Genomic DNA, 16,289 nt, shown 5'->3' on the forward strand with positions numbered 1-16,289 from the left:
CACTTTCCACCCATCTAGCCCTCAGTTTCAATGGAACATGCTTTGCAGTTTACTTCAGCTTCAATGTGGCTCTACTACTGAAAGCATTTTCCTCTCTCCTCATTTATCAACCTTTTCTTTATGATTCCCCTTGGCATTTTCCCATTCAATTGTGAGATTGCAGCACCTCTCCTTCTGCCTGGACCCTTCCCACCATCCAAGGGCCAAAATAGATCTTCCACATCAAGAAGTAATTAATTTATTTGAACTTCCAACCTACTGTAGCTCATTTGTTGCTTACAATACATTACCATCTGTATTGGAGAAACTAGTTGATGATTAGGTGATGCTTTTTCAGTTCACATTTGTTCATTCCACAGTGCTAACCTTGATCTTCTAGTTGCTTGTCATTTTAAATCCCTGTTTCCACTCTGACTTCTCTGTGTGTTCCAAATGTGGCCCAACCTTGGTGTGAAGAACAGCACCTGATCTTCCATCTGGGTATATTGCAGTCACTGGAATTCAATATTAGATTAAATTCAACAATTTTGGATAATTTGCTTTCTCTGTTTGCATCAGAACTGTCCAGATCTGCTATAAGGTTATCTAGCTGTAATCTTGACTCAGTTCTCTTTTTCTCCACAGGCACCACAAAATTTTCTGGGCATTTCCAATATTATTCTTTAGTTTCCAATTCTAAGATACATGTCACAGCTTTTTACAAATTCCTTTATTTGTATTCCCTGACTCCCCCCCTCCACACCCCCCAACATCTCTAACTTCCCTTATTCTTCTAACAAGCAGACGGTCGCAAAACAGTGGGTCACCATCATAGAAACTTTGGTCTTGCCCTTTCAAAGGGATGCTCTTTGTCCTATCCATTATGTCCCCATCCTCTATGCCATTAAATCTGAATTGCTTTCTTATTTTTCAGTGATGTGAAAATTCCATTGCCCCTGGTAGCTGACTGCATCCATCCACTTCTGGTTTCATTTGTGAGGATGAAAATTGTCCATTACCCAAGTTGTGCTGTTGGTTTAACCAGAAACTGAAACCTGTGAATAAGCAGTAACACTTACTGTTTCAGCATTTGCATATTAATTTAGTGTATACCATTGAAATGATATAGTCGGGTAATGTTACCTTTTAATATTAAAGGATATTCAGCTGTATTGTATTTTTGTTTTGGAGTTTATATTGGTTCCACATCAAATTAAGAGATAATAGTTGGGAAATTTGCGTGCTTTTCACTGACCCAACTCAATTCAGGTGAACACTTTTAGTAAGGTTGGCAACTGGAGCTATCTCAGACAGATTTTGCTGTGGCTTTGAGCTCTTTTATATTATTTTAAGAATGTCTTCTGTGGAGCGTTCTATAAATGATAGAAGTTAATTTTGCAGAGGCATTTTGTCTTTAGCTTCTTGTAAACTAACACTGCGCATGTAATGTCATACAATTATATAGCAATAAATATTCTTAAGTGTAAGTGTGGAACAGTTTTTCTGAGTTTTGCTAATGAATAATTTACATACTCGTCAATTAGCATCAGAGTGATCTGCTCAGTCCCTGAAGCCTACCCTGTCATTTGATATGATTGTGATTGATCTGATTATAATCTCTACTTCTCATTTTCATCAACCCGCTGAAACTTTACCTCTCTTTGCTTACCAAGCATCTGTGTACTTTTGCTTTAAATATATTCAACCTTAAAGATATTTGAAGACTGCTTCCTCTAAGATTCAGTTCCAAAGATGCTCAGTCCTCAGGACAGTATTTCCTCGCCTCTATTTTAAACATCCGACCCCTTCTTAAACAGCGATTACTAGTTCTGGATTTTCCTATAAGAGGAAACATCTCCATGTTCATCCTTTTGAGACTCCTGGGACCTTGTATAGTTCAACCAAGTCCATTCTCATTCTAAAATGCAGTGGGTTCAAACCTGCCCATTCTAACTTTCCTTCATAAGACATTCCATCCATTTCAGGGACTATTCTAGCAAATTTCCTCTGATTTATCCTAGTGCATTCACATCCTTCCTGAAGTAAGAGAGGCCAATACTGCACACACTACTCCAGATGTGATCTCAATAATATGCATTAAAGCTGAAGTGTGATCCCCCTACCTTTATATTTAATTCCTCTAGCAATAACCAATAACACTCTGTTAACTTTTATCATTACAAATTCTATGCATAGATTAGCTTTCTGTTTATGATGCACTGAAATACCCAAGTTTTTTTGTATTGCAAAATACTACAGTCTTTACTACTTGAATAAGATGTTTTATTCCACTTTTCCTCCAAAATTGGACAACTTCAACATGGGTGATAAGTCAATTCACCCTTTTTTCTCCCTTCTCTGTTGACTGTCTCAATCAAGTTTTCAAAAAAAATCATTCATATTTATAGATCCTCAGCTAGAAATTTATTTGCAATAATTTGCTTTCCTGCTTCTAAATCATTGCTTTGTGTTCTCGAAGAACACCTTGGATTCTATCTATTTCTCATTTGTAGCCAACTTCCAGGCAAAATCATTCAGAGCTACTGTAGATGATGCCATTTCTTAAGCTGCTGTTCTCTCTGGTATGTAGACAGGTCACACACACCCATCCCCGTCTCTCCCTGTACTGTTCTATTGGTTCAGATTTGTCGTAGGATTCATTTGACACTCAAAAATTTATTCAACTGCAACTGAGTTGTGAGTTGTGGGAAGTCAGATACCAATAGCTAATAAAGGGCCCAAGCAGCGTATTTGACTGTTCAATGTTAGTTCAAATCAAACAATTATTTTACTTGTCATTATAGAGGGTTTAGAGGGATTTGGGCTGAACACAGGAAATTGGGACTAGCTGGTTGAGCACAGTAGTCAGATTGAGCTCGTTGGGCTAAAGGGCCTGTATCTATACTATATGGCTCTTTAACAAATAATTTTACTGATGATGAATACTATTTTGGCATGAAATAGTAACTCATCATATCTAACACTTATTCTTCATATTGTGGATCCTTGGAGGGTTTGGGTGCAAATTTGTTACTTTCTGCAGTTCTGTTCCTCACCAGAGAGGGGAGCAATATACCAGGATGGCAATGCAGGAAAGACAGAGTTGTGCGCAGACTTTGGAATGAGAACTGGATGGTGTTGGAAGACTAGAGAGCTATCTGTTAATTGCAGAGACTGAAAACCACTGCAAATTTAACTAGCGTTTCTGAGAAACTTAAGAATCCATTTAGTCAGACAGATGTCATCATGATTTATACAGTTTGGCAATGTCAGAAACAAGGAATATAAAGACAAAAGATATAAATATATTGATAACTGATTCTGCTTGAAAACAACCATATTGCTTCATAATACACTTGGAAGGAACAATCCTAGAACAAAATTTAATGAAATTCGTATACCAGGAATCAAACCTTATGACACATTATTCCTAATGTTTTGCTGCAGAATTATGGATACAGAAGCTGATAATTTTACTGTTGCTATTTCTAGCAATGATATTTTGTAGTAAATTGCAGTGCTTTCTTACAAAAGGAATAGGCTCTAATCAACAATAACTGAAAGTCTGAAATAGACCCATAAAATTTAATTGTACATGTTTCATATTTTAGATCTTGCACATGAATTATTTTTGAGTAGTTGGTAGAATACTGGTAACTTACTAATTCAGAAATAATAAATACAAAGCTGGAGATGGAAGGCAGGAAAATAAAAAACATTCTTTAAAAATTAGTAACAAAAACAACATGTATTTGTTAACAAAGGTTAAAAAGTAGATGGAGGACTTTGGTAGAGCTTAATGACACGTGTTTCACAATGGGCTTGAATGAGTAAGCAGATGAACTGAGGGCACAGGCAGGCATAATTAAATTAATGCATCTGTAACTGAAATGTGGATGAGATAGAGGTGGCTGAAAGGAAGCAGGTATTTGTTGAAGAAATACTTAAGAGTTGTGGTGAAGGATGATGTCTTCTATAAAACATTATATCAAAGGAGGCCATCTGAACTGAGCTAAAGGACAGAAATGGGGCAGTTGTGTAGCTGGCAGTACATTAGACCCTTGGATATTCAAAATGAAATAGAAAAACAAAATTGTTTGTGAACCTGTGAAGGTCAAAGTAAATAATGATTTGTTAGGAATTCCAACTAGAGTATTAACTAAGAATCACTATAAAAGTACAAAGGGCACAGACTCTTAATGTTTGCAAGGGATTTTGTTTTAGCCAGTGTGCTGCAAGTGCAATAACAAAGGAGACATTTCTAGACTTTGGTTTTATAATTCCTTGAATGTGACTTTGAGATGTTGTGGTTCTTTTGTTGAACTCCCTCTGCTGGTTGGATGATGCCATAAAATAGTTTTGCGCAGAAAAATCACACAGTTGAAGTGCTGAACTATTATTAAGAGACTTGTTCTTTGATATTTGCATTTGCAGAATGATACCAACATGATAACTGATAGTGGGGGATGACAACTTGACGGGATTGGCTACAGGAGTATCTATTCAATGCCCTTCGTCGAATATTGAGGGTATTTTCTCAGTTGTGAAGCTGTGAAGTTGAGGTTCACTAAACCAACTAAGATTTTAATGCCCGTATCTGTTATTTTGAGGCATAGTACAAATTAAGATGACCACTTTAGGTTTTTTTCCTTGGTACAGCAGAACTGTGAATTAACAATGTGGAAAGGATGGAAAACATTTTCATGCAAACAACATGTCCATGTCTACAGGTGCTAAGGGACATAGTTCGTAAGAAAATTGCTGACTGTAGGTAAACTAGGAGACAAGAAAATTGAAAACATGATTTATATAGTCAAACAATTTGAATGATCCACATGCAGGTCTGTAGTACAGTGGGAGAAATTTAATTGGCTGAGATCAAATTCAGATGAAACAGCTATGGGTATTTTGGCAGATATGGATTACGGAACAATGATTACATGGTCACATTCGAGGAAATCTGCAGATGCTGGAATTTCAAGCAACACACATAAACGTTGCTGGTGAACGCAGCAGGCCAGGCAGCATCTCTAGGAAGAGGCACAGTCAAAGTTTCGGGCCGAGATCCTTCCTCAGGACTAACTGAAAGAGGTAAACCATGTATATAGGTTGTAACTGAGTTACCTGTCTGGACATGCCTGGACACGCCCCTCTGCTGACTGCTCCCGTGGCTCCTCCCACAGAACCCTGAATAAAGGCGATTGTGTCAGTGCTCCTCCCTCAGTCCAGGACAGATATTCAGTATGGGTGTTGGCCCATTTTACTGTTAATAAAAGCCTTTCAGTATTTACTCTACTTCCAGTCTTTTGGAGTAATTGATAGTGCATCAAAGAGCTAGTAAGAGATTTGAAAGTGAGGAGGGGAGGGGGAGATCCAAAATGATAGGAGAAGACAGGAAGAGGAGGGATGGAGCTAAGAGCTGGAAAGTTGATTGGCAAAAGGGATATGAGAGGATCATGGGACAGGAGGCCTAGGGAGAAAGAAAAGGGGAGGGGTGAAGCCGAGAAGATGGTCACGGGGTATAGTGAGAGGGACAGAGGGAGAAAAAGGAGAGAGAGAGAGAGAGAAAAAAAAAAAAAGAATAAATAAATAAATAAATCAATCAATCACAGATGGGTTAAGAGGGGCATTAACGGAAGTTAGAGAAGTCAATGTTCATGCCATCAGGTTGGAGGCTACCCAGATGGAATATAAGGTGTTGTCCTTCCAACCTGAGTGTGGCTTCATCTTGACAGTAGAGGAGGCCATGGATAGATATATCAGAATGGGAATGGGACATGGAATGAAAATGTGTGGCCACTGGGAGATCCTGCTTTCTCTGGCGGACAGAGCGTAGGTGTTCAGTGAAATGATCTCCCAGTCTGCGTCGAGTCTCGTCGATATAGAGAAGGCCACATTGTACGCATGGGACATGGTACAAGTTTGGAACTGGTGTTAAGGAATCATGTATTTTGTGGAGTTCAGGATGTGCTTACAGAAAGGAGGTTGCTTAATGAGAGGAAACTGAGTTACAAGTAGGCATTTAATATCGTCCCAGCAATGGAAAGGGTAATCATGATAGCAGAGGACTTCACCAGCAAAGGCTCAGAGGGCAGATGTGTTAATGACCATTGAATGAGCTACGGTTGGGATATGAGTTCAGATTTAAAAGAATACAAACACAACTCTGACCCAACTGTAGCCAACCTGTTTCTGAATTTAATAAGAGACGGGTACCTCATCTTCCAGCAGGCAAGTTTGTAATAAAATATCCAATGAGGTACTGGCTTGCCACTTAACATATTTTGTAAGTTTATCTGAGGTTTATGAGACTTCTCAGATGTTGGGCCAGTCCTCAATGGCTGAAGACAGGCATTGATTGATTGAGGGGGAAGACAGCTGTTTTACCCTCATTATTTGTGTGTTTGTTGAGGCCCCCTAAAATTGTTTCCATCCTTGGAAATGAAGACACATCCCAGATTCATTATAGAACAAAGAACAATGCAGCACAGTACAGGCCATTCAGCTCATGATATTGTGCCAGCTTTTTAATCTACTCTAAGATCAATCTAATCTTTCCCTCCTGTATCGCACTCCATTTTTCTTTCATTCAAATGCCTATCTGCGAATCACTTAAATACTCCCAATGTTTCTGCCTCTGTGCTCTCGTCCATTCATCTTAAAGGTATACCCCCTCTTGTTAACCATTTCTGCCCTGGGTAAAAATCTGGCTATCCACTCTATCTATGCCTCTTGTCACCTTGTCCATTTCTATGAAGTCACCTCTCATCCTCCTTCACCATAAAGAGAAAAGTCCTAGCTTGCTCAATCTTCCCTCATAAGACACACTCTCTAATCCAGGCAGCATCCTACTAAATCTCTTGAGTCCCTCTCTAAATCTTCTATATCTTTCTTATAATGAGGTGACCGGAATTGAATACAAACTCTTATATGTGGTCTAATCAGAGTTTTATAGTCATTACCTTGTGGCTCTTAAACTCAATCTCTTGACTAATGAAGGTCAACACAGCATACACTGTCTTAACCGCCCCATCAACCTGTGCTATAACTTTGAGGGATCTATGTACATGGATCCCAAGATCCTTCTGTTCCCCCACACTGTTAAGAATCCTGCCATTAACCCTGTATTCTGTCTTCAAGTTCCAAATTGAATCATTTCGCACTTTTCCAGATAAACTCCATCTGCCACTTCTCAACCCACCTCTGCATCCAATGTCCTGTTATAACCTATGACAACCTTCTACACCACCAACCTTTGTTCATCTGCAAACTTACTATCCCATCCTTCCACCTCCTCATCTAAGTCATTTATTAAAAAAAACAACACAAAGAGCGGTGGTCCCAGAGCAGATACCTGCAGAACATCACTGATCACCGAACTCGAGGTAGAATATGCTCTATCTGCTACATTCCTCTACCTTGTGGGCAGGCCAATTCTAAATCCACGCAGTCTAGTTTCCCTGGATCCCATCCCTCCTGACTTTCTGAATGAGCCTACCATGGAAAACCTTGTCAAATACCCTACTAAAATCCATACACACAACATCCGCTGCTCTATGATTTGTTTTGTCACCTCTATGAAGAATTCATTCAGGCTTATGAACCACTAATTTCCCCTTACAAAGTCAAGTCGACTATCCCTAATCAGACTGTGCTTCTCCTAATGCTTGTAAATCCTCTCTCTAAAAATGTTCTCCAATAGCTTGATGTACTAAGACTCATTGGTCTATGATTCCAGAGTTATCTCTATCACCTTTCTTGAACAAAGGAATAACATTTGTCATCCTCCAATCTTATGGTACAACTTTTATCACCAATAAAAGATCACCACCAAAGGCACAGCAATCTCTTCCCTCACTTCCCATAGTAACCTGGGGCATATCCTGTCCAGCCTGTCCTCATTGATTGTCATCTGAAAGTTATGGATTGCCTTACCTGTTCTGGTCACCTGCTCTAGATTTTATTCCATGTAAATGGAAGTCTAGCCTATTTGTCAGATTTTTGGATAGGTATCCAATGCAAAAGTTGTATCCTATGTTCAATGTCTGAATTTTCTTTACAGTACATGGCAACTCCACCTAATAAATGTCTTGGCCAAAGTTGTTATTAGTAATTCAAAGATATTTCAGAAGTAAGGTTTGTCAAGGTTTAAAAGCTGTCGGCATATTTGAGGTACTGGCCTGGAATTCGTAGTGAGAAATATCAGAGAGGGATAAGCTTTGCAATTAAAAGAATGAAATTAGTCTTTAAATCTTTGAATGTTCATGCATGTACTTTATACTTTATACTTTATTGTCGCCAAACAATTGGTACTAGAACATACAATCATCACAGCGATATTTGATCTTGTGCTTCACACTCCCTGGATTACAAATATTAAATATTGTAAATATTAAAAATAGTTAAAACTAGTAAATATTAAAAATTTAAATTATAAATCATAAATAGAAAATAGAAAAATGGGAAGTCAGGTAATGCAAAAAAAAACCGAGAGGCAGGTCCGGATATTTGGAGGGCATGGCCCAGATCCGGGTCAGGATCCGTTCAGCAGTCTTATCACAGTTGGAAAGCAGCTGTTCCCAAATCTGGCCGTACGAATCTTCAAGCTCCTGAACCTTCTTCTGGAGGGAAGAGGGACAAAAAGTGTGTTGGCTGGGTGGGTCATGTCCTTGATTATCCTGGCAGCACTGCTCCGACAGTGTGCGGTGTAAAGTGAGTCCACGGACGGAAGATTGGTTTGTGTGATGTGCTGTGCCGTGTTCACGATCTTCTGCTGCTTCTTTCGGTCTTGGACAGGACAACTTCCATACCAGGTTGTGATGCACCCTAGAAGAATGCTTTCTACGGTGCATCTATAACAATTAGTGAGGGTCTTAGGGGACAGGCCAAATTTCTTTAGTTTTCTCAGGAAGTAAAGGTGCTGGTAGGCCTTCTTGGCAGTGAACTCTGCTTGGTTGGACCAAGTCAGGTCACTTGTGATATTGACCCCGAGGAACTTAAAGCTTTTGACCTGTTCCACTTGTGCACCACCGGTGTACATGGGGTCGTGCGGTCCGCTACTCCTTCTGATGTCAACACCAATTCCTTCGTCTTGCTGTTGTTGACGGATAGGTTATTGTCTTCGCACCATGCCACCAGGTTCTTAATTTCCTCTTTGTACTCAAGCTCATCATTACCCGAGAGACAGCCTACAATTGTTGTGTCATCAGCAAACTTATATATTGAGTTTGATGGAAACTTGGCTACACAATCATGGGTGTAGAGTGAGTACAGCAGGGGGCTGAGTACACAGCCTTGTGGGGCACCAGTGCTCAGAGTGATTGTAGAGGAGAGCTTGTCTCCTATTTTTACAGCCTGGGTCCTGTCTGTGAGGAAGTTGAAGATCCAGCTGCAGATCTGAGTGCTAAGTAGTTAAAGTTACTTAGCTTGCTTTTTTCTTCTCAATCTTCTGGCCTGGAGTCCTCAATGCAATGAGTGGGATTTACAGTCCTGCACCAAATCTGATTGGAGGGGTAAATACCCTGCATAATGCTAGAATATCCGAGCAAGGCCATATTGCACTGCAGGAATCCATGTAATGGCAGAGTGTGGTGTCAGAATGGTGCTGTTTGCTATTCTTTGATTTCTGGACTTATAGCAGATGTGGTATGTCTGGGACTGACTTTCACTAGAACAGATGAATATTGGCAATTCTCCAACTATTGATGTTTGAAACAGAACAATAACTATTTGTTCAATGAGTACTGTAAACTCCAGAATTTTTTGCATTCCAGTTGTAGAACATATATTCTAGATATTGAAGATAAGATTGTTCGCATAAAGTCCAAATTTTTATATCATTTTGTCGCATATGTTACAGTTCCTTCTATTCTATTTCTATTTCTGTTAAATGTACACAAAATAGAATTACCCTTGCTTCTGCTTTTTACCACAAGCTTCTTTTGAAGAGGCCTTTGGTATACTGCCAATATTTTGGCATAAATGGTATCATGGAACACAGTAGCAAAGGTGATAATTTCTGGTTAATGTCAACTGAAGTTCTCATTGTGACCCAATTGCATCATTGCTGAAAGGCTGAAACCAAATGAAGGTCAAATCCCATCGAAATGAAACAAAACAGAGCCTCTTAGCTCTTTGTTGCTCTGTTTTTCTTTGGTTGCATTTTACCTCAATTTAGTTCTAGCAACCAGTCACAAATTGATATGGGTAGGAAGGGGGAACTGATGGCAATGCAATATGCACTCAAATGTTTTCTTTATTAGGTATCTCCTGCACCTAATAAAGTGGCCTTTGTGTGTATGTTCATGGTCTTTTGCCATTGTAGCCCATCCACTTCAAAGTTCGATGTGCATTCAGCGATGCTCTTCAGCATATCGCTGTTGTAACGCATTCAGAGATGCTCTTCAGCACTCAACAAACACTGTTGTATTTCAGTTACTGTCACCTTGAACCAATTCGGCCATTATCTCTGACCTCTCTCATTAACATACATTTTTGCCTACAGAATGTTGCTACCTGGATGTTTTTGCACAAATTTCTGTAACTCTAGAGACTGTTGTGTGTGAAAATCCCAGGAGATCAGCAGTTTCTGAGATACTCAGACCACCCCATCTGGTGCCAGCAATGATTCCATGATCAAAAGCATTTGGATCATATTGCTTCCCAATCTGATGTTTGGTGTGAATAACAACTGAACCTCTTGACTATGTCCATATGCTTTTATGTATTGAGTTGCTGCTGCGTGATTGGCTGATTAGATATTTGTATTAACAAACAGGTGTACAGTTGTACCCAATAGAGTAGCCGTTGAGTGTGAATCCATACAAGATTGTTCTGCAGTTTCAACTCACCCAAGTTTCATGTTTTAATTCATGTCTGCTTTCATGTAGCTGCTGTGCTTTAAGAACAGTTGAAAGAAATAAAATTGAAAATGATGTCTCCTTAGTAAAAATAATAGGAGTAATGGAGCTACTGAAATTCACATCGAAATGACTTTTCATTCTATGTTCAATCATGATCTTCTAGACATTGTTTATATCAAAAGTGATTTGTCTACATTATTCTGATTTGCAAAAATCACTTATTGCATTAATTTACTTTCTGAGTGGCCGTTAGGGGCTCAGTTGTGTTACATTGCCTTTATTTTAACATCAATTTCATTAGCTCTTAATAGTTGCTTTTAATGAAACCTGAATTTATTACTTGCTATTTAGGATATCAGCACATTTCAGAATGTCTGAGTACAAAATAAAACCAGGATAATTAAGTAAAAAGTTCCTCCTGTCTTTACCTACCATCCCGTGAGCCTCTGCATCCAACACATCATTCTCTGCAACTTTCGCCATCTCCAAAGAGATCCAACCCCCAAATATAACTTTCCCTCACACCCCCCACCCCCTCCACTTTCCACAGGGGTTGTTCCCTCTGTTATTTCCTTGTGCATTCACTTATCCCTGCCACCTGCCTAATTGTTACACCTGCCCATTTACCTTCTCCTCATCTGTTGTGTCCGGTGTTCCCGACGTGGCCTTCTCTACGTTGGTGAGACCCGCTGAAAACTGGGACACTGCTTTGTTGAGCAACCCTGCTCTGTCCGCCAAAAGCTGAGCTTCCGAGTGGCCAAACATTGTAATTCCGATTCTCATTCCCGTTCCGACACGTCAGTCCATGGCATCCTCTTGTGGCACAGTGAAGCCACCCTCAACGAGGAATAGCAGCATCTTATATGCTGTCCGAGTAGTCTCCAACCTGCTGGCATGAATATACATCTTTCTTTACAAGGACATATTTTTTTCCTTTCCCCTCTCCTCTTCTATTTCCCTCTCTAGCCTCTTAGCTCTTTCACCTCCCCCTGGGTTCCCTCCTCCTTCCCTTTCTTCTATGGTCCACTCTCCTATCAGATTTCTTCCTCTCTAGCCATTTACCTTTCCTACCCAGGTGATTTCACCTTTCACCTTCCAACTATCCTCCCACCTTTTTATTCTGGCATCTCCCCCCTTCTTTTCTGGTTCTGAAGTAAGGTCTCTGCCCAAAACATTGACTGTTTATTTATTTCCATAGATGCAGCCTGACTTGCTGAGTTCCTCCAGCATTTTGCGTTGTTACTCTGAAATTCCAGCATCTGCAGAACTCTCCTTGTTTATAATTATGTACAATTTGTACCTAAACTTGTAAATATTTTTCAATAGAATTGGCTTGAGTAGAGTTTCTACTCCATCCTGGTCTCATCACATAGGAAGAGCCAGTAGTGTTATTCTGTTTACTTTTTGACTTGTAAATGCACCTTATGCTAAATGTCAGTCTTCTGGAATATATTTTATTATTTGTTATTTATTTGTGGTAATATCACTTTATGTGTTATATGCACAGTGTTGTGCAACTTGGTCCAGAGGAACATGTTTTCTTGGCAGTATACCGTTGAATGACAGTAAGCTTGAAATTGTAATTGAACTAGTCTTAGCGCTTGGGTAAGATGTGGAAGTGGGAGGGTTTTACAGACTTCCAAAGGAACCTGTAAATATTCAAACATTAATTACTCAGTGTATTCTTTTTGCTCATTAATTACCATTGCACACATGCAGTCATTTTAATGTGGTCCATGCAATAAGATAGTTGGATTATACATAGCGAAACACCAAGAGCTGAAAATGTAGGATAGCTAAGGGAGTAGATTAAAATAGCTGAAAAGTTTCATTACAAGTTTTCCCTGATTGTGAGGGTTTTGAATTATGCATTTATGAAGTTTTGAATTATCCTCAATTTAATTTTTGCCGAATCCTTAAGAAATTGACTTGCCTGCCAACTCATACGCAAGCATGGACAGGCATAAGAGTGATGTCAACAAGAATGTAGTTCCTCCTCTCCTGTTATTAAGAAATTTGAGTAAATATGCATTAGCAGATAAATGTAAATGCATGCTTAATGTGCCTCTCCACAAGTTGCTATGTTTAACTATATGTGGACTTCTCTACTCTCACAACTTTCCATGATCTCCATGCTTTTTAAAAGTATCTTAAGAATTGGCTTTATGCTCTTCTTTGAGCTACAGGTATATTATTACCTGCACTGCTCAGCTCTTTCAAGCAGAACATTGATTGATTATAGCATTCTTGATCTGGTCTGCATACTCACAGCTTCAAGTCTACCATACTTTAAAGCATAACATCCATTCCATCAGCTGACTGAATGGGAGCCTGGCACCAAACTACCCCCTCGTAATTTTGCTGGGAATCTGCTTCAGTTTCTGGTCTTCTACTCATGGTCTCCAGCAATGAATCATTTATGGTCCAATGTGGCAAAGCTGCCTGTGAGGGTTTGTCTTTGGTGGAATGAGGCAAGTGCTGGAGCCATTTAATTCTGAGGCATGGGATGGAGAACTGCACGTCATTTGGAACTGGCAGCACCTGCTCTATGCATTGATCCAGATCCCGTTGGATATGATGGAAGTTGCCGTCTCCTCCTTCCTGGGATAAGGAGAGCTTTGCAGGGAAACAAAGAAAGACAGGATAGCAGCTTCCGTCATACTGTGGAGAAATTAAATAGGATTAGTGCAATGGGTGATTGATAGTTGATATAGACTCTGTGGGCCAAAGACTGTCTCTGTGCTATGTGATTCTACAGGAGTATCCATTGCATACAGTATATAAAGTACTAATCAAATAGTCTCTTTATCATAAACCTTTTCACTATTGATTCTCAATCTCCTCTTAGCATTCATCTGTCTACTTCTGTAAAGGCTTGCCACTCTAAATGGGTGGTATCTGCATTCCTCTAATATTGCCATCTCTCTCAGTCCTGAGTAAAACCTTCCTACCATGAATAACTGTGTCTTGCTCTTTTAATCACTTTTCTTTGTCCTTTTCTAGAAGATGCTTTTAGAAACCTACCTCATGGACTTAGGTACTAGCTGTCTTTCGAAGGTCTTACTGTGTGGCTCAGCAACAGTTTTGATCGAGTTTCTGTGAAGTACCTTGAGACAGATTTACTACCCTATTGATGCTTTACAAATGGGAGTTGTTAGTAGTTTTACAGCCTCCTGCTGACAAATGAGATTTTCCCTCCTGAGTTTTGCTTTTAGAATGTACCTTTATTTTTAAAGAATAGTGATGTTTCAAAAATGTAACTTTTTTTTGCATACACAAGCCTCACAGTTTGTATTTACAATAGGACTTATTGTTTTTAATAAGCTATGTGTAAATAGTTTATGGTAGTTGTAGTGTTTTGTCGTATCAAACTTTTCCTTCACTGTGGCTGCTGTATAAACATTGTAAATGTTAGAAGCTACAACTTCAGTACAATGTGACCTTCAGGAAAAGGATTTTATTTCAGGAGGTGTGGAGGTAGCAATGCATGTGAGATTTGTCCTTGAAGGAGCATATACTGTAAGAAGTTGTAAGTTTTTTTTACAATGTTTATCTCAGATACATAATAAACGCATTCAAATTGGAAACGATAAAGATCCAACGATAATGCATGTTCCTTTTCTTCCATAGATGCATATGCTCACCAGGCAATAGAAATTATAATTTAACTTTGCAATTTAACTTGGAGCATTTCAAAAACTGCCTGTTTCTGGGAAACATTGCGGAACATGCTGGTTATAAAGCTTTTTTTCTCCAATAGTGATTTAAGTAAAATAGTAACAGATTCCATTTCTTCTGCTCACCTGTAAAACCATTAGCACAAAAATCAGAGAAGTACCAGGAAATGCATGAGCCACCCATCTAATTTGTCAAATCAAAGCAGATTATCATGGCACTTTCTACTGCAATTCAGCCCCGTGACACTGAAGGCCTTGAATTGCTCTTGTTCCCTTTTTCAAACATTTGTTATTTCATTTCTGGCCTTTTACATTTTGCAACAATGATAAGGGGAATAAATATATGAAGCCTATAAGTCTTCATCCCCCACCAACTACAAGGATAATTGCACAAGTATAAAGGATCCAGTTATTTGGAACACAACTTGATTAAAGCCAGGAAATATCGTGCATGACATTAGGAGAGGAAAAGTTTACAGGAGAAAATGATTCCTCTGTGCCTAATGTAACAATATTTAGGGTGATAAGTCTTACTAGGTTACCAAAGGGATCATCAGCATAGACTTAACAAACATAGTGGATGACCAATTGTTTTTTCTTAAAAGGAGATAGAATACAAGGCTAAATTAGCAAGAAATATTTCAAAACATTAAGATCTTCAACACTGTAGAAGGAAGAGATTATCAGAAATAAATCTGAGCACCTTAGGGTAGAAGACCAAGTACTTGGAGTGGGGAATAACAAATTGGCTGAGATATTTCTGCACCATAGCAGGACTGCTGAGGAACAAAATATTGAACTTAATGAAATTAAAGCTGCTGAAGAGAAAGCACTGTGAAAATCATGAGGACTGAAAACTGGCAAAACCACTACATGAGTTGGCATAGTCTAGAGTTCTAAACAGATGGCTGCACAGATAATGAATGCTTGAGGGATGTTCATTCAAAATTCCCTGCTATGGAACATTCTCAGTAGAGTGAAGGTAAATGAATTGTTGCTAATCAGGAATAGGGAGAGGAAATGGGGAACTGTAGGCCATGTATCAACTGAATAGCCTGAATGATGGTGAAATTTCACTCAAACAGCAGTCACTTAAAATTACTCTTAAAGCTTAGACAGCCTGCAGAGGCTCATTCACAACTGTGCAAGTATTCAGTGTAAATATCTCTGACACTAAGAGGTATTTTAAACTACTAATATTTGATGAAAATAAATGAAAGTTTTTTTAAAAAGTGTCTAAGACTTTTGAATCTAATTAAAAAAAACTAAAATAAATCAATTAGCAGGCAAAAAGCTTGGTTTCCCCATTACCTCTTAACTAATGAGGCCTCAGATTCTGAGCAGCTGCAAAAACTGAGAGGTAGGGTAACCATTGGAGATCTCAGCTAGACTGTGCTCCTCCACTGGACATGACAGGCAGCAGAATAACAGATTCCATGCTCTCAATCTGAAAGAGTTTGACTGCATTTGTACCAAAGCCCCAAACTTGCACCCATTTACCGGCAAGATATCAGACTGTATTAGGCAGATGGAATGTGGGAAAATGTGTGGTTATTCACTTTGGTAGGAGGGATCAAAAGTACAAATACTTTTAAAATTAGTGAGAAATTAGTGAACCTTGATGATTTAGAGAGAAATTAAAGAGAAAAATGATAAAGTGCCGAACTATGAAGGTACATCCAGCAATTTAGAGGATAAAAAATGCTTGGAGTGCAAGGGAAACATATTTACTTATGAGTTCTCAGTCAGACAGAAAATCTGAGGAAGGACA

At 39.0% G+C, this 16,289-nt stretch overlaps 1 protein-coding gene across 15 annotated transcripts in view; it reads left to right on the top strand.

Moving 5' to 3' along the window:
* The window catches only part of LOC140211100 (microphthalmia-associated transcription factor-like), a 259,427-nt gene that overhangs the window by 99,774 nt on the left and 143,364 nt on the right, over positions 1–16,289 (top strand). The window contains exon 1 of one of the 15 annotated variants that reach the window (XM_072280560.1): positions 5,041–5,070. The exons of the other annotated variants lie outside the window; for them this stretch is intronic. The gene's annotated coding sequence lies outside the window, so the exon portion shown is untranslated. Of the gene's footprint in view, positions 1–5,040; positions 5,071–16,289 lie in introns of those variants that run through there. 15 annotated transcript variants of the gene reach the window in all.

The sequence above is a fragment of the Mobula birostris genome, chromosome 16, assembly GCF_030028105.1.
Source record: "Mobula birostris isolate sMobBir1 chromosome 16, sMobBir1.hap1, whole genome shotgun sequence".
NCBI classification, from domain to species: Eukaryota; Metazoa; Chordata; class Chondrichthyes; order Myliobatiformes; family Myliobatidae; genus Mobula; species Mobula birostris.